General features: G+C 38.6%; 1 long non-coding RNA gene across 1 annotated transcript in view; it reads left to right on the top strand.

Annotated features, from left to right (window-relative positions):
• Positions 1-16,633, top strand: part of LOC117309593 (uncharacterized) — a 32,280-nt gene extending 15,647 nt beyond the window's left edge. Inside the window, exon 4 of the long non-coding RNA XR_012331664.1 lies at positions 16,581-16,633. This is a non-coding gene — a long non-coding RNA (uncharacterized lncRNA). The remainder of the gene's footprint in view (positions 1-16,580) is intronic.
• Positions 16,634-26,855: the final 10,222 nt, after the last annotated feature.

Here is a 26,855-nt window from a genome sequence, read left to right as displayed (position 1 = left end):
CTGTCTTAAAATATATTAATTCTAATCTCAAATTGATTGATAGTTTTGGTTATAGAATTCTAGGCTGAGTTATTCCCAAAAGCCAAGACATGGAAATAGTCTAAATGTCCATCAATGGATAAATGTATAAATAAAATGTGGTATATACACAATGGAATATTATTCAGTCATAAAAAGAAGGAAATTCTGTTTTTGTGAGAACATGGATGGACCTTGAGGGCACTTTGCTAAGTGAAACAAGTCAGACAGAGAAAAAAAATACTTCATGCTCCTATGTACAGAATCTAAAACAGCCGCACTCATAATGATAGACAGTAGAAAAGTTGTTGCCAAGAGCTGGGGGTTGGGGGAAATAGGGAGATGTTGATCAAAATGTATAAACTCCCAGCTACAATATGAATAAGTTCTGGGGATCTAATGTATAGCATGGTGGCTATAATTAACAATACTGTATTATATACTTGAAAGTTTTTAGGAGAGTAGATTTTAAATGTTATCACCACACACACACACACACACACACACACACACACACACACACACAAAGGTAATTATGTGAGGAAATGGAGATGTTAATTAGCCTTATTGTGGTAACCATTTTGCTATATATATGTATCAAATCATGAAAAAATAAATTAATTAATTTAAAAAATCCTGGGCTGAAAACAAATTCTCATTGAACTTGAAAATATTGTTCTCTAGCATATGCTTTCACTGACAAGAAGTCTGCTTTTCTCCCTGGAGGCTATTTTCCCCCAGCTTTATTGAGGTATAATTGACATATAATATTGTGTAAGTTAAGCTGTACACAGTGTTGATTCCAGGTATATATTGCAAACTGATTACCACCATAGTGTTAGCTAACAAAGCCTTCAGATACAGACTTCCCTGGATGTTTTTATGATCTGCTCTTATGATTTTTTTATGTTTTGATTTCTTTTACAATGATTTTCCTAAGTGTGATTCTTATTTACATCGCTTGGCATTTGGTAGAATTACCCATTTTAAATTCACCCTCCAATTAGGAAAAAAAATTTTTTCTTGCTTTGTTGTTCTGATTATTTCTCCTCTATTCTCTCTTCTCAATACTCTTATCCTTTGGATTTGGATCTTCTGTATTCATCTCTTAAGTCTCTTATCTTTCCCCATGTTTTCCCTTTCTTTATCTTTTCTTCCAAGTTCTAGGGAACACACTAGATGATATGTTCCTATCCTTCTATTGAAGTTCTATTCTGGAAACTTGATTTTTAACTCAATCTGATACTCTCTCACGTCACATGTGAATGAAACTAAAGGCTCTGTTACAACCCCGGACTTCTTTCCAAACTGCTCCTGTCGTACATTTTCTACGTGGCTCCTGCTTGCTTGGATTTCCCTCTGATTTGCAGTTCTGTTTCTCACCTTTGCTTTCGGCACAGGAAATTCCTGAACAATATTTTGTAAGCTGCTCTGAGACATCTCTTTAGACCCCATAGGGTCTTGGCACCATATGTGCTTCTAAGAGCACTGCTACTCTCAGACCCATTTATGGTCAGCTGATCATTTGTGTTAAGGTGACTCCTTTTATAGAGTAGAGAACAATTTGTAAATTAAATCATCTCTCCTAACTTTTCTTTTGCCACAGTTACAAAATTCCTTGAGTCAGGTTTGATGAAACGAGTGGGCACTTCTATTACATGAGGTAAAAACAGTAAGAAAAAGTAACAGATTTCACGGCCACTGTCTTTCAGACCCCGGGTCAATGATTTGTGGTTTACAAAGCAGGCAGTTGTTCACAGTGCAGTAAACTGCCACAGAGGGCTACTGTCTCTGAGCATAAATTCGGGTGATTCATTTCTATTCCAGGCTGAATCAAAATAATGATAATGAAATTGATGATATGAACTGCATGAGAAATGAGCTGCATTTTGTGTTATAGACGTATTTTGTAGGTGAGAAAGCAGAACTCAGGGACGTCTTGCCAGAGGTTCACATCTAGTAAATGTCATAGCTTTGCATGTCCCTTCCTCTCTACATCTCCTTATACTCTCTGCTGCCTGAATTAACCTCCCTTCTTTGAAATAGCTAATGGCTATTTCAAAGCCATTAGCAGTAGAGCATGGTGGTTAAGAGCCTGAGTTCTAAAGTCAGACAGTTATGAATTTGAAATCCTGCTCCATCACTTAGAGACCTTGATTGACGTTAGTGACCTGCTCTATCACTGTGACCTTAGAAAGTGACGGTGCCCATCTAGATCCACTTTCTACCCTCTCCACCTTTCTCTCTTCCCCAGTAGTCTGACCTCAGCATATTTATCCACAGGCTCAGGACTCCTGATTGGTTTTTAGCTAAGTAGAGCATGGGAAGAGAATGAAGATGGATTATTTATCCCCCCTTGTCCTCCCTTGCATTTCCCATAGGCCGGCTGCATCCCTCTGTAGAAGGGGATCCTGTCAGATAGTCCTCCCGACTTGGCTCTCCTTCTGGCTTCTGCTAATCATTCTCTCCTTCTCCAGGGTTAGGATTAGTAATGGTCCCAACATTACTAGCATCAGGGTACTGCATTATTCCTTATGATTTCCTTACACTCTGCCTATACTTTGGCAAATAGGGCTTTTATTTAAACCTACTCCAGGGCTTCCCTGGTGGCGCAGTGGTTGAGAGTCCGCCTGCCAATGCAGGGGACGTGGGTTCGTGCCCTGGTCCGGGAAGATTCCACATGCCGCGGAGCGGCTGAGTCCATGAGCCATAGCCGCTGAGCCTGCGCGTCCGCAGCCTGTGCTCCGCAACGGGAGAGACCACAGCAGTGAGAGGTGCGCGTGCCGCAAAAAAAAAAAAAAAAAAAAAAAACCTACTCCAATTAACCTATTTTTGAGTTCTCCATCTGTTTCCTGCCAGGACCCCACAGATATATCTATGGCACTCAACTTTTTATGTAAAATGAGTATAAGAATATTATTCACCTTATGGCTTTGTGGTGAAGATTAAAGGAGACAGTGGCCCTAAAGCATCAAGCATAATATACAGAAAGTACTTGATACGTTTTAGCTATTACTATTAATTGTAACAATGTTATTCCATTTAGGTTAAGGTCAAAATTCGCCTATTATTGACTATACTTTCAAGTTCAGTGTTTCTAATATTTATGCATACTGGGTTTTTCCCACTTTCTTTTCTCTTCTCTCTCATGCTTTGTTCCTTCAACTAACTAATATGCTTCTTAAAAGATAACTAGTAGGTTAATGCTAAAGAATCGTTTATTAATTAACAGGTTGAAAGAGATTCTGGTTTAAATATAGGTATGAGTTCCTATCGCTAATACAGCAGTCATGGACAAAAAAAGTAAAAATAAAAATACGTGTCTATTGTGGGCTATAAACTGAAACCTGCCCACAGGTTTCAGGGAAGAACTTAGTGAGTAAATTAATATATTCTCTGTATATGGAGGTAAGAACAGAAAATCTCTTTACAAATAGAATAAATCTAAACCTGCTTAGAACTGTGACGTTCTGGCAGGAGTTAGTAAGATGAACTGGTTGACCTTAGCTTTCCTAATCTTTCATTCTATGATTGATCTTGACAGAAAGAGAAAGTCACAGAGAAGCTGTCCAGGGGCAGGCCAGTCACCAGTACCTAACACCATGAAGTTTTAGCCTTTGTTCATCTAAATACAGAGCATTGCTTTGTACAAAGAAGAATGGAAAAACATCTCGGGAACAGATGTAAGAAAGCATTCTTTTCCTTTTTAGCAAAAATGTGGTTACCATAGTCCACCACAGTCAGGACCAGAGGACACCATGCTGGCTAACGGAAACCAGATGCTCTGGTAAAGGAAGCCATGAATAAATATGAATTATTTTCAGCTGAATGACCTTCAATTATCACCCTGAATGTTGAGCCCCAGTCCTCTGCCATAATCTTCCTTTGGTTACCTAACAAAGAGAACAACAAAGGCACTCCATGATAGAGTGATTTATGGAGGACATGTACAAGGGCCATCTATGGTATGTGAGAAAGGGAGGGAGAGAGAGCTGGAGAGCAAGAGAGAGAGGTTGAGAATTAGTTCAAGATCAAAAATAAAAACACAGGAAACACAGTTTTGTGGGTAGGGTCCTGGCTATGAGCCAAGAGTCCTGGGTTCCAGTCCTTATTTTGGTACTGATTCATTGTGACATACTGGACCACTTCAAATTATATTTATTATGAATCTGATCTCTTAGCCTCAGTATACCAAGATTTTCCCACCATTGCAAAATGGGCTGATATTTGTAGATTTCCTAATTTCCAGGAATGCTATGAGACTTGATAGTCATTTTCCTTCACACTAGCTCTACAATCCCAGCATTGTTTCCTTTATCTCTATATGGGACTATATGCTATCCTAGGCCCGTAGTTAAACATCTTGAAGATGTCAAGCTTGAATAGTCATTTTCCTTTTCCCAAACGGAACTTGTTTTTAACCAACTTCCCTTTACCAAACCACTTTTTCGTCACAATGGCTATATCTTAATAACTATTACATCCTTTTTTTTTTTTTTTTTTTAAGAGGTGGTGGTGGTGGTGTGGTGGCAGGAACTCTTTGTAGTAAGAAAATTGTTAATGGGAAATGTAATCTTTTAGGGAAGATTTACTTACAGACTTACCCATTTCTTTCTTTGGATTTTGCTAAATTTTTCTCAGCAATTTCAACACCCACAAGAACATCTCCACCTACATATCTTACCAAATGCAGACAAAGTTAAATTCATCTTGTTTCTTTTTTCTTGATTCTCCTCGATTCTGTCTCTCTCTTTTCTTCCACTTAAAAATAATTTCTGTTTTTCTGATCTATTTCTCTTAACAGATCCATGATTTTTCTAGAAATCGAGGTTTGGTAGAGTCTTCTCCTCTCCCTTATTGTTTACTGATTCTGGTATAATCACTATCAAGAAATCAGAGAAGGTTTATTTTATGGTCCTTGACTGAGGCCTAAGGCTAAGAGGAGCTCTGGGAAATGAATAACAAAGACCAGATCCCATCCACTTTAACTTTCTCAACAAATATCTCTTATCAGTTTTCCTCCTCTGCCTCCTAGATAATCATTTTCTCCCTCTGGATATTTCCTAAAAAGCACGCAAACGTGCTATAATTATTTCTTCCATTTAAAAAACTGTGTCCCCCCCACGCCCCCGCAAGAGAAACAAAAAAAACCCTTTAAAACTACTATATGAGTTTCCTAGGGCTGCTATAACAAAATGCCATAGACTGGGTGGTTTAAACACCAGAAATTTATTTTCTCATAATTCTGGAGTCTAGAAGTCCAAGATCAGGGAGTTAGGTTTGGTTTTTCCTGAGGTCTGTCTCCTTGGCTGGCAGATATGGCTACCTGCTCGCTGTGGTCTTCACATGGTCTTCCCTCTGTGTGTGTGCATCCCTAATGTCAATCTCTGTGTGTCCTAATCTCCCCTTCTTATAAGGATACTAGTCATATTATATTAGCGCCCACCCTAACTGCCACATTTTAACTGAATTACCTCTTTAAGGGCCCTATCTCCAAGTGTAGTTGCATTCTGAGATACTGAAGGTTAAGGCTTCAACATATGAACTTTGCAGGGACACAATTCAGTCTACAACAGAAACCAACAGCAACAAAAATTCTAAGAACCAGTTTTTACCCCACTCCCTTCTACTACTACCACCTGATTTCTTGCTCCCCTTTGCAGAAAATCTTCTCAAAAGAGTTGTGTATACTTGCTGTCTCCAGCCTTTCCCCTCCCATTCTCTCAACACCACTCCATTCAGTTTTTTGCTTTCACCAGTCCACCTAAACTACTCTGGTCAGGGTCACTCACAATGTTGAAGATAAATCCAGTGGTCACTCTCAGTGCTCATTTTAATTGATAGAGCACCAATATCTGACACTGCTGATGGACCCTCTTTCTTGATACCCTCTACTCGTTTGGCTTCCAGAACACACACTCTCTTGGTTTTCCTCCTGCCGTCCTGGTTATACTCTCTCAATCTCTTTTGGTGGTTCCTCCTCTTTCACCAGAACTATTAATGTTGTAACAGCCCAGATTCTCCTCTTTATCAACATTTATCCCCTTGGTTAACTTATCCAGTTTCACACTTTTAAATACCATCATTATACTAGATTCCCAAGTTTATATCTCTAGCCCTCTGTCCAGAATTTTAAATGCCTATGTATCATTTCCATATGTATATAATATGTAAAAAATTGAATTCCCAAACCTACCCCATATGTTACCTCCTTGACCTCAATTTTTGGCAGCTCTATCTTTCTGGTTGCTGGGATCAACCATATTGAGTCATCCTTGACTCCTCTCTTCTCACATTCCATATTTTATTCACCATGAAATCCTATTGGCCCTACTAACAAATGTATTTAGAATCAGACCACTTCTTGCTACCTCTGTTACTACTAATCAGTGCCCAGACATGATCTTACCTCACTTGGATTACTGTAATTGCCTCCAAAATAGTCTCCCTGATTCCATACTTGACTCCCTAAAATCTATGCTCAGTAAAGCAGCCAGAGTGATGCTTTTAAAATGCAAGTCAAAAAAAAAAAAAGGCAAGTCAGATCCTGTCAGTCCTAGACCTAGAACCCTCCAATGACTCCACATGTCACTCACTGGAAAAGCCGGTCTTTATATGGCCTAGAGACCCTTCATGTTCTGCCCTCTCTTATATCTTTGATCTTATCTTTTGGTCTTCACCCCCTCACTTGCTGCTCCACTCACACTGGTCTCATTTGTTTTCTAGAACACAACAAGAACATTCCTGCCTCAAGGCTTTTGAGCTAGTGGGAGCATTCTTCTTCCAGATACTCACATAGATAACTCACTCCTTTCCCTCAAGCCTTTGCTTGTTATGTCCTTTTCATCAGGCTTGCCCTGACTGCCTTTTAAAAATTGTAAATTGCCTCAAACCCCACTCCACCCTTGTGATCCCTCTGACTTTATTCTATTATTATCTATTTAATTACTTATCTATTCAGTAGAACTTATCACTTTCTAATGTAATACATAATTTGTTCAATGATTATGTTTAATATTTTCATGTTTTTATCCTCTATAATGTCAGCTCCAGGAGGGTAGCAATTTTTTTTACCTGTTCACAAAGCATTGTGAACAATGGCAAATGTAGTTATTCAATAAATACATGTAGTTTTTGGCAAATGTAGTTATTCAATAAATACATGCTGGCAAATGTAGTTATTCAATAAATACATGCTGAAAGAATAAATGCATGATTTAAGAAAAATTAGCTCTAGAGGAGAAAATCCTTTAAGCTGAGTTCTCACATCATCGAGAGGATATTATATTTCTATGATCTGTGTCACTAACTTGGTGGATCAACAAAGACCCTCATGGGCTCTTTAAGACCTGGGAAAAAAGTTTTTAAAAAATAATTGAAAAAAAGAATATGAAAAAGAATATATACATGTATAACTGAATCACTTTGCCACACAGCAGAAATTAACACAACATTGTAAATCAACTATACTTCAATAAAATATAAAAAAATAATGAAGACCTGGAAAGACCACCTTGAAGACAAAACTTTCAAGGAAAGGTTGGAATCACCTCAGCAAAAGGCCACACTGCCTGAAGTCTCTTGTCAGTATAACTCTCACTCGAACGGACCACAGTCCTAAAGTCTGCCTCACATTCTCTGACGTTTTCCTCTACTATCTTTCTCCATCTATGGTGAGAAACTATAGGTGACTTAACCATGAAAGTCATTGGTCATCTTGATTCTGCCTGTTTGTTCACTCCTGACACTAAAGGTCCTGCAGGTGTCATTCACTAACTCACTTCCAATTCATGCTAGCCTCCCATCCAGGTCTTTGATGACACATTTTACCATATTGACTAAAACAGGCAGCAATATTTGTCACATTAATAGTATCATGACATTTTAGCAGTCACCTCCTTCTGGAAGATGTTTATTCAGTTTTATACTGGTCCAAATTCATCTCCCAGCCCCGGTCTTCTTCCTCTAACTTACTCTTTGTATTGTTTTAGGTTAAGCTTTTGAAAAAACAGCTCTGATTTCATGAGACCTTGAATAGCTCCCAAAGACTGCTGAATAAATTCCAAATCCCTTCGCTTGCTGTTCAAGGCTGTCTATAATCCAACCAGAGTCCACCTTATCAGCCCCATTTTTCACTATGTCCCTATGCATACCTTAAACCTTAAACAAAATGGAACACTTGATACTCATTGAACAGATCTAATAGATTTCCTGCTTTCATGCCTTTCTCATATTGTTAATTCCACGTAGAGTGCCCTTTCTCCCTTTCCACCATCTGAATTGCTTCTATCAGACTGAGTTTGAATACCATCTACTTTATAAAATTACCCTAAAACATCCTTCAATGAAGAGATATTTCCTTTCACTAAACTCCCACAGGGCTTTATCTGAACCTCTCTTTTGGCAATGATCACTGCTGCTTTCCGTTATATTTATATGTATAGCTGTCCTTTTTTCTCTCTGCCCACTCCCTTACCCACACTGCCCCTAGACAGAGAGTTCTCCCTAACCAGGGTGGATTTTATTATCCTGGGGTCTTCTACAGTTCTTAGCTCCATGCCTAGCACCTCAGAGTCACAGTTATGAATCTGTTGAATAGATGTTGAATAAGTTTCCAATTTTCTCTATCAGGTTGTGTAACTCTGTACTGCCTCCTTTATCCTCCTGTATCCCTTTGCTCTTATGACACCCTACTCTTCTGCCATCTGTTTTATTTTCCTCTCTGGTTCTTTTTGGCTTTGACTTCATTTTAGATCTCATGCTTTAAGCTATCCAGTAAAGTATGTACGTAAATTAGTAAAGGCCTCAAATCATTTCCTCGTGTGTACACTCACCAAATTAGTGAATGTATATTTAATGCAGAAATACATATTCTGTTTATAGCCCTAATCTTTGCATTGTGTGTCATACAGTTTAAAAGTGGGCCAATATTTATTTTCTCATACAATTGTGAAGGTCCAACTGGAAATTCTTAAAGAACAGAAGGCGTTCTGATTTTTTCTTTTGGTGATCAGAAGTACTAAAAACCAAACATCTTGAATGATCCCTGCTGGTCGTATTTTCAAATATCCTCTCCTGGTGTAAGAACATGTGACAAAGATTTGGCTTCAGATATTATGGTTGGTGTGGTAAACAGTTTATATGCTTAGATCCCTTCTTGTTCTTGGGTACTTGGGGTCCTGAGCGAGAGGAGGAAAGGTTTCATATCACCAGAAAGAGTGAAAAAAACAGTAACTGGCTTTGCTGGCATACATTCATTTTGGCAGGCTTTTCTTTCCACTTAGAGGAAAGTAACTGTCTGAGAGCCGACTAACCAACTAGCATTTATTGAGCATCTACTCTGTAACAAGCCATGTGCTAAATTAGAAAGAGACTCATCCTTGTAATCACTTTCTTCAATCCAACAGGGCCAAATTTAATCTACTCATTAAACAAATGTATGGATCCTTTGCTATGTACCAGGAACAGTGCTAGGCACTGGGTATATGAAGGTGAATATGTCTGGTTATCTGATTTCAAGGAACTTATAATATAGGATGAGAAATAGACAAAGAAGAATGACTATGAAAATTTAACCACAATACAAGGCCAAATGCAGTAAAATAGCCAGTGAATGGTAGAGTCAGTGAGTACTGAAGGAGTTTGCAGGGAGATGACTTTAGGATGGGTGGTTTAGGGGGCCTAGAACTGAATCCCCAAACCCAGCCCAACTGATGATTCCAAAAATTCTATTGAGATTAAATTCTTGTTCTATAGTCCTGCAAGTACAGAGTCGTAGGTCAGCTTATTGTGAAGAATGTTCTGATACCGTTTTTAGAGTTAAAACTAAGATAGCTGCCTGGATTAATTTTGGGGTATGTGACTCTCTGACCCTCTGAACAGAGATTGTATTGACATCCTGTGCAACTATGAACCTTCCCTTTCTACTCTTTGTGAGACCTTAGGAAATAAATCCTAAATGAGTGTGGCAAGAAAGTCTGTAAAATGATCTGCCTATGATTATTAAAAGGTAGTGAAGTCTCTCTAACCAAAAGATGAGTTCTTTGCATCTGGGAAAGAGAGAGTTGGAATCTATTCTGTATCATCTATCATAAGCTTCTAGCTGCGGTCAAAGAGTTGAATATTTATTACAAGCAATGATGGAAGAGGCAAGAAGAGCCCAGTTTGATTTCCAGATCTAAGGCTGCATTTTGAGCCGACACTTAGAAAAATGCTTTGACTTAAATACTGAGCCAACTTGATTTGGAACTGTCACCACCAAGAGAGAAAATATCTGGAATACTTGCAATGTCATTTCTGGGTAGTCTGTCTTTTATGACTTGTCGTGCATTACTAAAGAGAGACAAGTGAATACTGTGTAGGATTGGGGACTACATGAAACCATTAGTGCTGTCATAGCAGGCAGAAACAAGACCACCAGGCAGAACAAAAGACCACCCAACACAAAACATGAGTTCCCATTAGCAACATTGTTGAAACTGTATGCTCTTGACACTTGCATTTCAGAATGTTGAGCCACCAAGCACGCTGTAGGATAATTATTGCTTTGTGATGATATTTAGTGACTCTCACAATGTGGACCACCAATTCTGGTGTGGGTTTCTTCTTTTTTATTAGCACCATCTGAGAATGTCTGTGGTAGAGACTTTGGTGAATTTCGTCTGTCCTGTGGCCAAAGGAATGAAAGGAAGAACAATTTAGTTTGTTAATAGGGAAGAGTTCAGCAACAAAAAGCCCATGACACATGTCTGAAAGAGGCTTCATTGAGGGCTTTTTTTTCTCCTTTTTTTCCCAAACAAATCGTACCAGAATGTTTTACTACCACTTCTTAAAGTACACTCTGTATGCAAATAGTCTTGTACTCATTTCAGAGCTGTGGTGGGATCTTTTTATCCAGCAAAATTTTCTGGTCACTATTTCTATCTCAGACAGACCCAGCTGTCTCCCATTTAATAAAACAAACTAAAACAAAACACTTCTCTTTTTCCCTAGAAGAAATCAATATGATTGCTCAAGATAAGTTCTTTACCTTTTATTTTATTTCATGTTTTGTAAAGGAAAAGCCAGCCCAATTTCTCTCCATTTCTCCCCTTGTTCTCAGACTCTTTTCTTTGCCTTTATATCATTTTATTCTTCTTCTTATACTGAGTGTCTTGGTCAAATTTTTAAATCTGAATTCACCACTACTAATTCTTGTCTAACTTATTTCCTGATGGCAAAATTTTTGATGAGTTTTTTTTATCGTTGATACTTTCTCCTCTTGTATTCTAGTTAGCTCAGTTAACATTTCGTCGAAGTTTATTTACAGATTTCCCTAGATGTTCACAATCATTATCCAACTTCTTTTCTCTCTCACATTTATGATTTCAACACCTTTTACATTCAACTTACTTTTAAGGAAGTTTCCATTTTATTTGAGAGTTTTGGGTTCAAAGAGAATGAATAACTAATCCTAACTCAGCAACTAACTCAGAATAACTAATAACTAATCCTAACTCAGCAACTAACTCAGAATAACTAATCCTAACTCAGCAACTAACTCAGCATCCTAACTCAGTTCAAAGAGAATGAATAACTAATCCTAACTCAGCAACTTAGTTTTCTAATTGGAACTTACTTAGTTTCCAGATTTTGTTGTGAAATTGATTTAGCATGTTATTGTTGTCATTGTTCATAAAATTAATATTTAGTGGAAGCAACAAAGAAGTACCTTAACAATATCATAGAGAAAGGTTGACTTTTATATCTAACACATAAATCTCTTGATTCAAAACCTTTGACAAAAGTAAATCAAAATTGAGTTATCTTTCTCTGAAACTAATCTCTAGAGCAGTGTCACTAGTAGAACTGGGGCTCTTTAACCATTCCAGTCTATTGCTTGAGTAAGCAACACTGCTGTGTTACAGGCAAGATTCTGGTCCAGTTAGTGTTTGGTCAGGGGGGATACACCTTCTAAACCTTTCCAATTCAATGAGAGCAGAGTAGTAGGCGTCTTACACAGTGCACAACTATAAATATTTGATGAACAAATGGCAAGAGATGAACACATAACTAGAGAATGATATAGACAAAAGAAGAGGCAAAATTGTAAAAGAGCTAGATCTGGAAGGAAAAAGTCATGAAATTTATGGATTTTATAGTTGAAATCTCTGTTTCACCTCTACATATGCATGATTTGCTTTTGAACCCACTGTACATGCCACGATTCCCAGGAACTCATCCCAAATTGAATTCCATCCTGGAATTCTGAGGTTTTCAAATACTAAATTATTCACCAGTTATGGAACAATCCAAATTTCTCCTCAATTTACTCAAGCCTCTTCTGACCATCATTTCCTGGGTATCCTTATAAGAAATTCTGAGTTTCTCATGTTGGTATATAAACTCTCTGGCTTCACTTGTGTGAGTTTATCTTCTTTCTCACTCAGGAGATTTCTCTGCTTTCCCATGCCCTGCATCATTCTTTCATCTGTAGGGGCTGATCTGTCCATTTCCTGTGGGGTAGACGCTTGGCCCAAATGTGTGTAATTATGAAGTTTCCCCTGGGGTGTAGGATGGTGGGAGGGGTAGTTCTTGGTGCCTGGTGTACGCAGTCTGTGTCTCAAGAGAAGAATCATAGAAAACAATTAACCGAGCATTTGTCAAAAATGCTGGCACGTGCATATGTCTTTTAGCTCCCAAAAGATTTGTCTTCTGCTTTGCTAACCTCAGGATACTGGCCAGCCACAGGGAAAGACTGCCAAGCACATCCAGCTCATGTAGCAAGAGGCTGCTCCACTTGACTATCTGGAAATCATTCTTTCACTCACTTGGGAGGTTCTGGGGCCTCTTTATTTCCTCAGAAACAAGGCCCACCCAAATGATTTCAAGGGTACGTTGCAGCACAGTTTTCACAGGCAGACAAGCTGTGAAAGTTGGAAATCTGCAGCTCCTCTCCTTCCCCATTTAGTGCAGAACATTCTTTTCCCAACCACATAGGTTTACAGTCTCCCAAGACCTTTCTCGTGAAAGGCAATAGAACCCAGTGTCAAGTTAGGTTAAGATTAATAATTAGGAGGATCTGTAGCTACTGAGAATGAAGTTTCTAGATGAGCATCAATACTGACCACAGGAGGTGAGGGTTTGCCTTTTTTCTATCTGTTGTCAGGAATGATGAAGAGAAGCAGAGGGCTCTGGTTTGCCTCTCGAGTTCTCAGCTCCATTTCTCAGTGTTGAGAGTGGTGCACCGGGTAGAGGATGAAGCTTCCTTCCTATTTCTCTTTCACTGGTGGGCTGATGGTGGCTCCAAGTTGTCTGCAAGCCGAGGACACCAATGTGAAAATAAATTCCATCTTTCGCTCTGAACTTCTCTTCTCCTTATCTCAGATCAAAATGGCCTTTCTTTATCAAGCACATATAATAAAACTGTGAAAGCATGACCAATAAAAAATAGAAATTCAGTGAAAATAAATTTATGCCTGACGGTTCTTTTTTTCCCCATTTCATTACTTCCTTTCCATTCTCTAAACTGGAAGTAATATTTCAGTAATGGTCTTTCTAGTCTATATCTCTAACCACAGCACTTTCTTGCTTTGAAACTTCCAATGGCTTGCCACCATCTGTAGAATAAAGTAAATGGTCCCTAGCATGATGCCACACACCTGAACTCAAGCCTTGCTGAATTATTCCAGCTCCCTAAGCCAGCAGGCCCTTTTCCGTTCTGTTCCCGTGCACAGGCTACTCTCTTTATTTGGAATGCCTTCAGTTCACTCTGCTTCCAAAAACACTACTTCAAAATGCAGCTTGGAAGTCACCCCACTCACAAGCCCTCTTCAACCATCCCTTCCCTCTTCCCCACCAGCACAGTTGTGCTTGCTCTTGGCACCATGGAATTGTGTACGTACTTCTTTTAAAATATACCATACTGTTTTGCCGGTGTTATTATTGTTGTTGTTCATTTGCATGTCTCCTTCCCCAGTAGAATGTGACCTCCTCTGGAGCAGGAGTTTCTTACTACTGTCATATTAACCTCAGGAGTTCTAAATGCCGGCCATAACTGTGGGTGTCAGGAGCCAAAGTCTTGCAGATGCTTAGTGATTCCTGAGAAATAGTCTCCACTGAAGTTGAAATTGGTGTCTCCATTCTGTTTCCTGTCCTACGTCTGTTTCTCATTCAGTCAACAAACACTTATTGGGCACTAGTTGCTCTTTATTCTTTTCTTTAATTTTTGATCTTATCTTTCCCCTTTTTGTGGGAAAATTCTTAGACCATAAATCAGAGAACTTTGATTGCTGGCTATGTAATTTTCAGGCAAGTCTCTGAGCCCTAGTTTCCTTATTTATGAAATGGGAAGAATAGCACCTCCCTACCAGAACTTACAGAGCCATTGAGTAAATCAAATAAAGCCATTTCATGAGTAACTTATAATAATTATATTTTCTACTTGTATTGTTTCTGCTATTTTCCTGGCCTTTAACTGTCAATGTCTTTCTTCCATAGTGCTTCTTTCTTAACAGTGTATTTTCTTCCTGCTTGTTAACTTTCCTTCTCTTTCCATAATATTCTTTTCATGCTCCTCTTTCACAAGTGCCACCCTTTTCACTGGTCTCTTCAAAATCATTTTTGAAAGTCAGTCACTGTACATCACAGCTCCTTGGGACTGTCACATTCTTTTTTCTCTGCTGCCCTATTAGCTTCCTTATAAACATCTTAAAAAATGTTTTTTCCTTTGGGAAAAACATGAAAATTCAGGGGAAATTTAAACTTGTGCCTGGAATCAAACAGATGTACAATTCTCCTTTCAGAGAGTTGTGATTTTTGAGACTAAGGTCCTTAATGACTAGCAGGAAGGTTTCTAGGGTTCAATTGATCAGGGACTGAAAATTCTCTTCTCCCCATGCTGCTGTTATAATTAATGGTCTGACAACATGACTAAAATGTTGTCCCTTTCCTATTTCAGTTATTCTTAGTTCTTAATTTTTATTTGCTCAATAATTTATTTGTTCAATATTGAGCACCTACTTTACACCAGACGTTTGCTTGGTATTGTGTTATTTTTCTTTTTATTAAAGTATAGTTGTATAATATTATGTAAGTTTCAGGCATACAATATAGTGATTCACAATATTGAAAGGTTATGCTCTATTTATAGTTATTATAAAATATTGGCTCTATTCCCCATGTTGTACAATATATGCTTGTAGCTTATTGTATACCTAATAGTTAATCCCCTACCCCTCTTAATCCCCTACCCCTATCTTGCCCCTCCCATCTTCCCTCTCCCCACTGGTAACCACTAGTTTGTTCTTTATAACTGTGAGTCTGTTTCTTTTTTGTTGTATTCACTAGTTTGTTGTATTTTTTAGATTCCACATATAAGTGATATCATACAGTACTTGTCTTTTTCTATCTGACTTATTTCACTTAGCATAATACCCTCCAAGTCCATCCATGTTGTTGCAAATGGCAAAAGGTACTGTATTTTTATGAAAGGCATGGTCCTCACTCCCAGGGAGCAAACAGTCCAGTGGGGATAAAAGGGATCATGCTGGTGATTACAAGACATATTTGGGGGACACATGGCTGAGTTTTGGTCTGATTTGTTCCCTGATATATGCACAGCAAAGGCAGTGCCTTGGACATAGTAGGTGCTCAATAAATATTTGTTGAATTTATGAATACATTTTGAAATTGAAAATGTTGAATATGAGTTAATCAGTTAAAGGAAATGGAATAGGGTGTTGGAACAGGCAAAGGGAACAGCATATGAAATGGCCCAGTGGCAATAGAAAGCATAACAATTATGGGGAACTACAGATTTCTTTTTTGGCAAAGGCTTAGAGTGAGGGATGGGTGTGATGAGAGTTGAGCCCAGTAAATCTAGGTGTTCCTTGGTAACGACCACCAACTACTATTTACCTTCCTTATATCAGGTGCTTTGCATACATTATCTTAAAACCTTACAACAACCCTATGAAAAAAACTAATATTCAGCCTCTTTTGTTCATTTCAACCTGATTTCACTTAACTACAAGTGGTTGTAGTATTTGAGAACTGTAGTATACTTGACCCTGGCCATATACTTCTCTGATGACAGACAAGGTGACCAGACCCCTGCACTTGAGTTCAGCTGCCTCTGGAAAAAAGACTTCAGGTTTAGAAGTGTTCTTTCAGCTGCTCTCAGACTCTCATTCTCTGGGAATAAATTTGAGAGGACCCTAGGTAATAAATGATCTGTAGCTTTCAACTGTGGTGCAATGTTTCCTTGAGCAGTTGGATGCCAAATTTCAGTAAAATGTGGAATAAGTAAACCAGAGGAAGTCTAACTGGAGCATAATTCTACTTGGAAAAAAAACTCTGGGAAAACACTATGTTCTCTGACTAAACCATCAAAAGGTATGAGTTTTGAAGTGGGCTAGAGCAGAAGAGCAGCAAAATTATGACTATTTTAAATTCTAAGAACTTTCAAATTACTGGTTGGGAATTCACTCTGGGGGTTATCATTAAGAGGTTTCAAGAGTCTTAGACTTCTTGTATTGGAAAGGATCTTATAGATCTTGAAGTCTAACTTCCTTGTTTTGTAGATGTGGAAACTGAGGTCAAAGAAGTTCAATGTCCCATAGCTGTGCATGGAGGTCAGTGTTCTCTCTACTGTACCACATTATCTCCTGATAACTTTAGGTATTACTATTCTAATGTGAAAAGCTCTTCTTTTAATTTTTTTTAACATCTTTATTGGAGTAAAATTGCTTTAAAACGTTGTGTTAGTTTCTACTGTATGACAAAGTGAATCAGCTATATGTATACATATATCCCCATATCCCCTGCCTCTTGCATCTCACTCCCACCCTCCCTACCCCACCCCTCTAGGTGGTCACAAAGCACTGAGCGATCTCCTGTGCTATGTAGCTGCTTCCCACTAGCTATTTTATATTTGGCAGTGTATATATGTCAATGTCACTCTCTCACTTCGTCCCAGCTTACCCTTCCCCATCCCCGTGCCCAAAAGGCCATTCTCTACGTCTGAGTCTCTATTCTTGTCCTGCCCCTAGGTTCTTCAGAACGATTTTGTTTTTGTTTTAGAGTCCATATATATGTGTTAGCATACGGTATTTGTTTTTCTCTTTTTTACTTACTTCACTCTGTACGACAGACTCTAGGTTCATCCACCTCACTACAAATAACTCAATTTCATTTCTTTTTATGGCTGAGTAATATTCCATTGTATATATGTGCCACTTCTTCTTTATCCATTCATCTGTCAGTGGACACCTAGGTTGCTTCCATGTCCTGGCTATTGTAAATAGTGCTGCAATGAACATTGTGGTACATGACTCTTTTTGAATTATGGTTTTTTCAGGGTACATGCCCAATAGTGGGATTGCTGGGTCATATGATAGTTCTATTTTTAGTTTCTTAAGGAACCTCCATACTGGCTGTATCAATTTACATTCCCACCAACAGTGCAAGAGGGTTCCCTCTTCACCACACCCTCTCCGGCATTTATTGTTTGTAGATTTTTTGATGATGGCCATTCTGACTGGTGTGAGGTGACTGGAGTTTCGATTTGCATTTCTCTAATGATTAGTGATGCTGAGCATCCTTTCATGTCTTTGTTGGCACTCTGTATATCTTCTTTGGAGAAACGTCTATTTAGATCTTCTGCCCATTTTTGGATTGGGTTGTTTGTTTTTCTGATATTGAACTGCATGAGCTGCTTGTATATTTTGGAGATTAATCCTTTAATCAGTTGCTTCATTTGCAAATATTTTCCCCAATTCTGAGGGTTGTCTTTTAGTCTTGTTTATGGTTTCCTTTGCTATGCAAAAGCTTTTAAGTTTCATGAGGTTCCATTTGTATATTTTTGGTTTTATTTCCATTTCTCTAGGAGGTGGGTCAAAAAGGATCTTGCTGTGATTTACATCAAAGAGTGTTCTGCCTATGTTTTCCTCTGAGTTTTAAAGCGTCTGGCCTTATATTTAGGTCTTTAATCCATTTTGAGTTTATTTTTGTGTATGGTGTTAGGGAGCATTCTAATTTCATTATTTACATGTAGCTGTCCAGTTTTCCCAGCACCACTTATTGAAGAGGCTGTCTTTTCTCCATTGTATATTCCTGCCTCCTTTATCAAAGATAAGGTGACCGTATGTGCATGGGTTTATCTCTGGGCTTTCTATCCTGTTCCATTGATCTATATTTCTGTTTTTGGACCAGTACCATACTGCCTTGATTACTGTGGTTTTGTAGTATAGTCTGAAGTCTGGGAGCCTAATTCCTCCAGCTCCATTTTTCTTTTTCAAGATTGCTTTGGCTATTAGTGGTCTTTTGTGTTTCCATACAAATTGTGAAATTTTTTGTTCTAGTTCTGTGAAAAATGCCATTGGTAGTTTGATAGGGATTGCATTGAATCTGTAGATTGCTTTGTGTAGTGTGGTCATTTTCACAATGTTGATTCTTGCAATCCAAGAACATGGTATATCTCTCCATCTGTTTTTATCATCTTTAATTTTTTTCATCAGTGTTTTGGTTTTCTGAGTACAGGGCTTTTACCTCCTTAGGTAGGTTTATTCCTAGGTATTTTATTCTTTTTGTTGCAATGGTAAATGGGAATGTTTCCTTAATTTCTCTTTCAGATTTTCATCATTAGTGTCTAGGAATGCAAGAGATTTCTGTGCATTAATTTTGTATCCTGCTACTTTACCAAATTCATTGATTAGCTCTAGTAGTTTTCTGGTAGCATCTTTAGGATTCTCTACATATAGTATCATGTCATCTGCAAACAGTGACAGCTTTACTTCTTCTGTTCCAATTTGGATTCCTTTTATTTCTTTTACTTCTCTGATTGCTGTGGCTAAAACTTCCAAAACTATGTTGAATAATAGTGCTGAGAGTGGGCATCCTTGTCTTGTTCCTGATTTTAGAGGAAATGGTTTCAGTTTTTCACCATTGAGAATGATGTTGGCTGTGGGTTTGTCATATATGGCCTTTCTTATGTTGAGGTAAGTTCCCTCTATGCCTACTCTCTCTAGGGTTTTTATCATAAATTGGTGTTGAATTTTGTTGAAAGCTTTTTCTGCATCTATTGAGATGATCATATGGTTTTTATCTTTCAGTTTGTAAATATGGTGTATCACATTGATTGATTTGCATCTACTGAAGAATCCTTGCATTCCTTGTATAAACCCCACTTGATCATGGTGTATGATCCTTTTAATGTGCTGTTGGATTCTGTTTGTTAGTATTTTGTTGAGTATTTTTGCATCTATGTTCATCAGTGATATTGGCCTCTAGTTTCCTTTTTTGTGACATCTTTATCTGGTTTTGGTATCAGGGTGATGGTTGCCTCATAGAATGAGTTTGGGAGTGTTCCTCCTCTGCTATATTTTGGAAGAGTTTCAGAAGGATAGGTGTTAGCTCTTCTCTAAGTGTTTGATAGAATTCTCCTGTGAAGCCATCTTGTCCTGGCCTTTTGTTTGTTGGAAGATTTTTAATCACAGTTTCAATTTCAGTGCTTGTGAAGTGCAGTGTCTGTTTATATTTTCTATTTGTTCCTGCTTCAGTCACAGAAGGTTGTGCTTTTCTAAGAATCTGTCCGTTTCTTCCAAGTTGTCCATTTTACTGGCATATAGTTGCTTATAGTAATCCCTCATGATTCTTTGTATTTCTGCAGGGTCAGTTGTTACTTCTCCTTTTTCCTTTCTAATTCTGTTGATTTGAGTCTTCTCCCTTTTTTTCTTGATGAGTCTGGCTAGTGGTTGAAATCAAAGAGGAAATCGAAAATACCTAGAAACAAATGACAAGAAAACATGATGACCCAAAACCTATGGGATGTAGCAAAGGCAGTTCTAAGAGGGAAGTTTACAGAAATACAATCCTACCTCAAGAAATAAGAAAAATTGCAAATTAACAACCTAACCTTACACCAAAAGCAATTAGAGAAAGAAGAACAAAAAACCCCCAAAGTTAGCAGAAGTAAAGAAATCATAAATATCAGATCAGAAATAAATGAAAAAGAAATGAAGAAAACAATAGCAAAGATCAATAAAACTAAAAGCTGGTTCTTTGAAAAGATAAAGAAAATTGATAAACGACTAGCCAGAGTCATCAAGAAAAGCTCTTTTTAATTAACTCATTGGGTGTACAGAATTGTATCACTCTTGTTTAATGGTCTACATACCAGTCATTCAGTTGTCCATTTAAAAATATTATTCATTCTTAGCGCCTTTAAGGTTGTAGAAGATGTCTGTGGAGGAAGAACTGAATTCAGTCAGCACAATTTTCTTTCATCTTGGCTTTATTGCCATTTCTGTTATTTTTAGTTTGAAGGAGCTCAAAATGCTTTGCCCATTATATGCCTTAATTATTTTGCAGCATGTAGAAAGTATTATTAATAAAATATTAGTTTAAGAAACAAAAGGTCAGATAGGTTGATTTACTGGCTTACCTTCAGGTTGTACAGGAATCACAGCCAGAATCCAGTTCTTAAGAATCCTAATTGACCTCAAATGTCAGAGTTACCCAGAGCTTCTCCTTGGAGGGGCTTTGTGGGATGAAAAGGCATATTATGTGGTCCTCAAAGAGTGCCTGGAGAATTTCCTGAAAAGCTTTGCAATAGTACTTCTCTAATCAAAGAGTAAGCTTTTGTAAGAGAACTTCATGAAACAACTGGTATGGTGCTTGATTTAGGGTTTTTCCATCATCATTGACAGTGGAGCCTTAATAGGAAAACAAACAAATAAAAACATCTGGACTGATGGAAACTAATATGGAAGCATCTGATATAGTATCTAGCAGAGAGGAGTTTTGATGGAAAAAAAGAAAGGGAAAGAGGGAGAGTGGAAACATGGTAAGGCCTTTTCAAAACAGCTTTTAAAACAGAAAAGAATGGACCCCAAATTCAAGTTGTTTAGTATCCCAAAGATAATACAATGCATTTGGGCCTCTTCAAAATGTTCTATTTGTAGAATTTATGACTTACATTTGGAGTGAAGTTTTGAATTTAACTTCAAGGAATATTTGAAAAACCTATTTTTGTTGAGGTTTCTTCTCATGTATTTGCATAATTGAAATAACTTGGTCTTTTGACCAATTCTGTTGTGTAAGAAATATTTTATATGTCGTTATATGGATCCAAGTGCCAGCACTATAGTAATAAAGCACATGGAGCTATGAAAAAGAAACCCTTCTTAAGAGTGAAATCCAGTTGGCAAATCCCATTTGTCATGAAAATTATTGAGATTAATTATAACATGTTCTATGAAACCTTTGGTAAAAGTACTCTGCAATTGTAAAATTCATAACACATAATCTTTGAGGAACTAAAGTTTTAAGCTATTTTGTTAAATTTTTAATTACAAAAACTTACGTGCGGAAACAGTGATAAATGATGGATATATCTTTCTGTGTTGTGTGGGAAAGGGTTAGTGATATGGCAAGACATTCTTTCAGGGTCAGTTCCTAGAGCACACCTCTAATCCAAAATTCATAACACTACCAGTTTATTCCTAAAGAGACCCAACTTCTTAATGAAATAAAAATGCAAGCTCCTTTGGCCAAGTCTATTCAAGATCCTCCATTAACTGTCATTTCTACCTTTGTGGACTCCTCTCCACCAAGAACCCCTGGCGTAAGCCTTGCATTTGGACCTCTCTCTCCTGTCTCTCAAGTACCTCCTCAGCATCTTCTCTCTGTCATTTCATCTGCCTTGAGTCCTCCCCACCCTGCCCCTCACCTGTCTGATACCCACACCCATGCTGATATCCACCATTAAAATAAAAAATTGTACTTGTAATTCAAGTTCTGGCCAAATGCTACATCCTCCATAAAGAGTGCCCCATTCCACTTACTAGGCCAGTGGCTAGTCACTTCTTTTTCTGAAATCCCAAAATACATCATAATCAGTGCCACACCAAAGGGAAAAACACTCTATCATATAGAATAGCCCTTTGTGCATGCTTTTCTTATCTCTTCCACCAGAATATAAATTCTTGATAGCAAAGAGCTGGACTTGTTTGTTCCTGAATTATCTACAGTACTTAGCACAGTGCTCAGTACATTTTAAACCCTTGGCAAATACTTGAAGGATAAACAGACTGAAAAACAGCTCATAGGACATCACAAAACTGATGACTTTCCTTTCTGAATAACGATGATTAAAATAAAAATAATGATAGCAGCTGACATTCATTGAGGATTTGCCATGTGCCAGACAATGTTATAAGTATTTCACATGTATTAATTGCCAAGACAGTCCTGTGACTTGGATACTATTTTCATTTTCCTTTTACTGATTAGGGGAAGTGAGGCAGAGAGGTTAGGGAATCTGCTCAACTTATACAGAATGGTATTTGGAAGGCCAGGATTAAAACCCAGGCAATCTGTCTCCAAAGCCCTCACTCTTAATTTCTTTACAAACATCTCACCTTTTTCAGGCTTTCCCTAATATTCCAGACAAATGAAGTCTCATGTGGGCACCTTCTTTCCCAGTTAATGAAAATATTCATGTCCTCTCTTGAAAAGACCACATGTGTTACAGTTACCAGCAGTGACTGAGACTTTGGCCATCCTCAAAGAGAGCCACACTGTCTGCTTGATAAAAGCCATAATTTTCCTGACCTGCTCCGGGCCTGGCGCCCTCAAAGAAAATGCAGGCAGACACTTGGCAACTCGGCTCTCCCAGACTCTCAAGCACAGTGCTGTGTTAGTGTTGGCAGTGGGGGACGGTTTGCTTCCTCCTCCTTTCATGAACTGTCACATCAGCCTCTTTGATCCTCCCAGGGTCTCGAGTGTGCCAAAATCGTAATTCCATGTCTTTGCTCGGTTTCAGATAAGTGCCAGAGAAAACGCTACAGTCGGTAATGGCCAAGGTAGGGAAATATTGCTCCCTGCACAGTATACTGTTTATATATTGCATACTCAGAAAGGTTTCAGAGTAGAGGCATTGGTTATTTTTATTGCTCCAAAACCATGAAAGGGAAAAAATGGGAATGAACAGAAATTGATACATCTGGAACAAGAGCCAGGCATGATTTACTCACATTTTTACCTGACCTGAAATTGCTTATTTAGAAAAAAGAAACATTATAAAATCTCAGGAAAATGTCATGAATCAGAGCCAGCATGATTTCACATCGGGGCTCCATAAACTTTTTTTAGGCAAAGAAACTGTCCAGGAAAATCAAATGAGCCAAAGGTAGCCCTGCCGCCGCAACTGTCACCATAGCGACAGTTTCCTAGCGCGCTGCCTTGTGATGGCGCAGCTTAGGAGACTCAAACGTTCAGGGTTGCAAGTGGATGGAAATCTGGTGGTTCACTCGAAGCTGTTCTTACTAGGGCAGAGGGTGAGTGCTTGTTTGGGAAAGTAACAGACAAGAGACTTTCACCAAAACACTGCTTTATTGCCTCAAAAATTGCTTTGCCCTAACCACACACTACATCACTGAAACACAACTACAGGAAGTTAGAAGAGAAAAAAAAGCTGATTAAAGCCTTCCATCCTGCTTTAATGGTTCCCTTACCTCGTGTGTTCTTGGCACATTGTAAGCAATATGAGCACAGTTATGAAGCAATTAGATAATAAATGCTATTCTTATAGCTACCAGCTGGAAGAGACGTTACAGACCATCAATTTTTTTCTTTTAATTAACTAAACTCCAGACTTTATTTGAATTTCATCCATTTTTCCATTAAGGTCCTCTTTTGATTCCAGGATTCAATCCAGGAAAGCACATTGCATTTAGTTGTCATGTCTCCCATCTCCTTTGATTTGTGACCGTTTCTCAGTATTTTCTTTTTTAAAAAATGACCTTGACAGGCCTTACGGGTATTAGCAAGGGATCCTGTAGAATGTCCTCCAATCTGAGTTTGCCTGATGTCTTTCTCATAAGTAGACTGGAGTCATGGGTTTGGGGGAAGAAGATAAGAGAGATGAAATGCCCTTCTTATCACATTATATTGAGAGTACATGATAACTGCATGCCATTATTGAGATATTAACATTTATCACTTGGTTAATGTTGTGTTTGCCAGATTTTTCCAGGGTAAAGTTACTATTTTTCTTTTCCCTATTCTATTCTTTGGAAGTGAGTCAGAAAGCCTAGGCCATTCTCAAGGTATATCTGGGTAGAAGGAAGAGTCAAGATTCACCTCTTGGAGTGGGGTGTACATATATTATTCAGAATTCTTCTATAAGAAAGATTTGACTCTTCTTCCCCATTTTTAAAATGCAATTATTCATTTATATCAACATGTACTCATGTACATTTATTTTACATTTTGGGTTATAACTCTATATTGTGTTGTTTATTTTGTTGACCAAATTGTTCCAGCTTTGGCTATTAGAAGCGCCCTTTGGTTGGCTTCCTTTGACATGTCCCCATCTATTTTTTTGTTGGGCACTTTCTTCCTTTTTGGTACCACAAGGTGCTCCAGGCTCATCTTGTATTTTACCTGCCCAAGCTCTAGCATCAGGTATTTCTCCAAGGAACCCTGGTTCTTTTTATTCAAGAATAGTTTTTAGAAACCAAGGAGGTCATCAGTTTTTAACTCCCTTGCTCAAACAAGGAAGCTGAGGTGCAAGTGGGGAAATAAATTACCCAGGATATGACACTTAGTTAGTGGTGGGCAGGAATTAGAATCTGGGTCTGACTCTTGGTTCAATAGTCTTTGTTGTATATCTATGCTTTTCTGGCTAGTTTGTGTGCTCCTTGAAGTTAGGAAGTATGTTTTCTACTCTTTGTGAAATCTCTGTTGTGTCTTCTGTAGCGTCAAGCACAGAATAGTCAATAAATGCAGGAATCAACTCTGCAGCATCCTCATTCAGCCTTACTTTTCACTGCCCAGGTCAGACTCTCATTAACTCTTGCCCTGAGCTATTGCAATCTCCACTAAAATGGAAGTTTTCCTCTTCTCTAATCTGTCCTACTCATTGTTGCAAGACTAAGAATAGAAAAGCAGAATTGTCATCATCTCTTACCCAATACCATCATATAGAATAAAATTAAACTCCACAACATGTCAACTTATTCCCCTTTTCCATTTTTCTCAAATCTCGGACAGTCTTTGAAAGCCATCTTAGCAAATTTTACTACATGATGTGTTGCGCATAAAAGAAGGACCCTCAGATATAGCCTTAGCTTTCATCTTTTCTACGACCCATTTCATCTCTGTCTTTCGCCAAATTCACATTTTTCTTTCCTGTCCCAGAATAAGTCCCTACTTCTTTCATAGGTTTTAATCAGTGTCATTGGGTCTGCTTTCTCTGGATTAGTGTTTAATTAATTATCATCTCTGAGACTTAAATTTGTTTTCTCTTTTTCTACTGGCTCATTCCATTGAACATGTTTATATATGAATTCTTTCCCACCCTTAAAAAAAAACAGCAACACAGTTTCCCTTGCCTTTTCTTCTTTTTTTTTTTTTTTTTTTTTGCGGTGCACGGGCCTCTCACTGTTGCGGCTTCTCCCGCTGTGGAGCACAGGCTCCGGATGCGCAGGCCCAGCGGCCATGGCTCATGGGCCCAGGCGCTCCGCGGCACGTGGGATCCCCCCGGACCGGGGCACGAAGCCGCGTCCCCTGCATCGGCAGGTGGACTCCCAACCACTGCGCCACCAGGGAAGCCCTACCTTTTCTTCTTCACATCTGCTATTCTTCCGTCCATTCACCTTCATATTACTTAAAAAAGCCTCCACTCACAGCTTCATCTTTCCCACTTACTGATTGACTTATCCTACCTGGGTTCAGATTCCCCACCGTAATCATCTATTTACAGTATCCCTAATGTATCATGAATGATCTCTTTTAAGTTTTTAATTACTCCGTCAGTCATGGTCACAGTAGGAAACAGCACATTGAAAGGGTTTAATTTTAATGAAGTAAATTTTAGTGAACTCAAATAACCCCTTGGGGAGGTGAAGGGAGCTAATCATAGGTGGTGAGGTCTCCAGGAGCTAGCCAGAGCAGGAAAGTAAGACCTGGAGCGGTAAATGAGGAGAGGAGTATTATCAGAAACAAACAAGAGCTGTAACATCTAATATGAGCTGTGGCCTTAGTAGAGCAAAACCAGCCTCTGCCAAAACCAATGGCCAGCACGGAGGGAGCAGAGAAGAAATTTCTTACTTTGCTCTTCTTTTACCCTTTGATGTCCTGCTGGTGTCTTCCATTGTTTAACCCAAACTCAGCAGAAGGCAAGAAAGCCCAGATAATGCAATTTGTAGAGGTCAGTTTTCTAAGGGTTAGAGAGCAGGACAAAGAAGGGTGGATAAATGATGTGAGGGATGTGAGGCACGAACAGAATAAGCAGTATAGTTATTATCTGACATAATATTTAGGAAGATTTTTCTGCTCACTTAAAGTTTTTCCATGCTCTGAGATCTGTAATGCTGTCTCCTGGTTTCTTTCAATAATACATTCATTTAAAAGACTATTGTGGGGCTTCCCTGGTGGCACAGTGGCTAAGAATCTGCCTGCCAATGCAGGGGACATGGGTTCGAGCCCTGGTCTGGGACGATCCCACATGCTACGGAGCAACGAAGCCCCTGCGCCACAACTACTGAGCCTGTGCTCTAGAGCCCACGTGCCACAACTACTGAAGCCTGCATGCCTAGAGCCTGTGCTCCGCAACAAGAGAAGACACCGCAATGAGAAGCCTCTGCACTGCAACGAAGAGTAGCCCCCGCTCACCGCAACTAGAGAAAGCCTGCGCACAGCAACGAAGACCCAGCACAGCCAAAACTAAATAAATAAATAAATTTATTTTAAAAAAAAGAAGACTATTGTGCACCCACTATGTTGAGAGCACTGTTCTAGACATGAGATTCAGTGGTGAAAAGATAGGCACTGTCCCTTCGTTCAGGGACCTT

The sequence above is a fragment of the Tursiops truncatus genome, chromosome 1, assembly GCF_011762595.2.
Source record: "Tursiops truncatus isolate mTurTru1 chromosome 1, mTurTru1.mat.Y, whole genome shotgun sequence".
Taxonomy (NCBI): Eukaryota; Metazoa; Chordata; class Mammalia; order Artiodactyla; family Delphinidae; genus Tursiops; species Tursiops truncatus.
The sequence above is the reverse complement of the archived record's forward strand: the minus strand, read 5'-3'. Positions and strand labels throughout refer to the sequence as shown.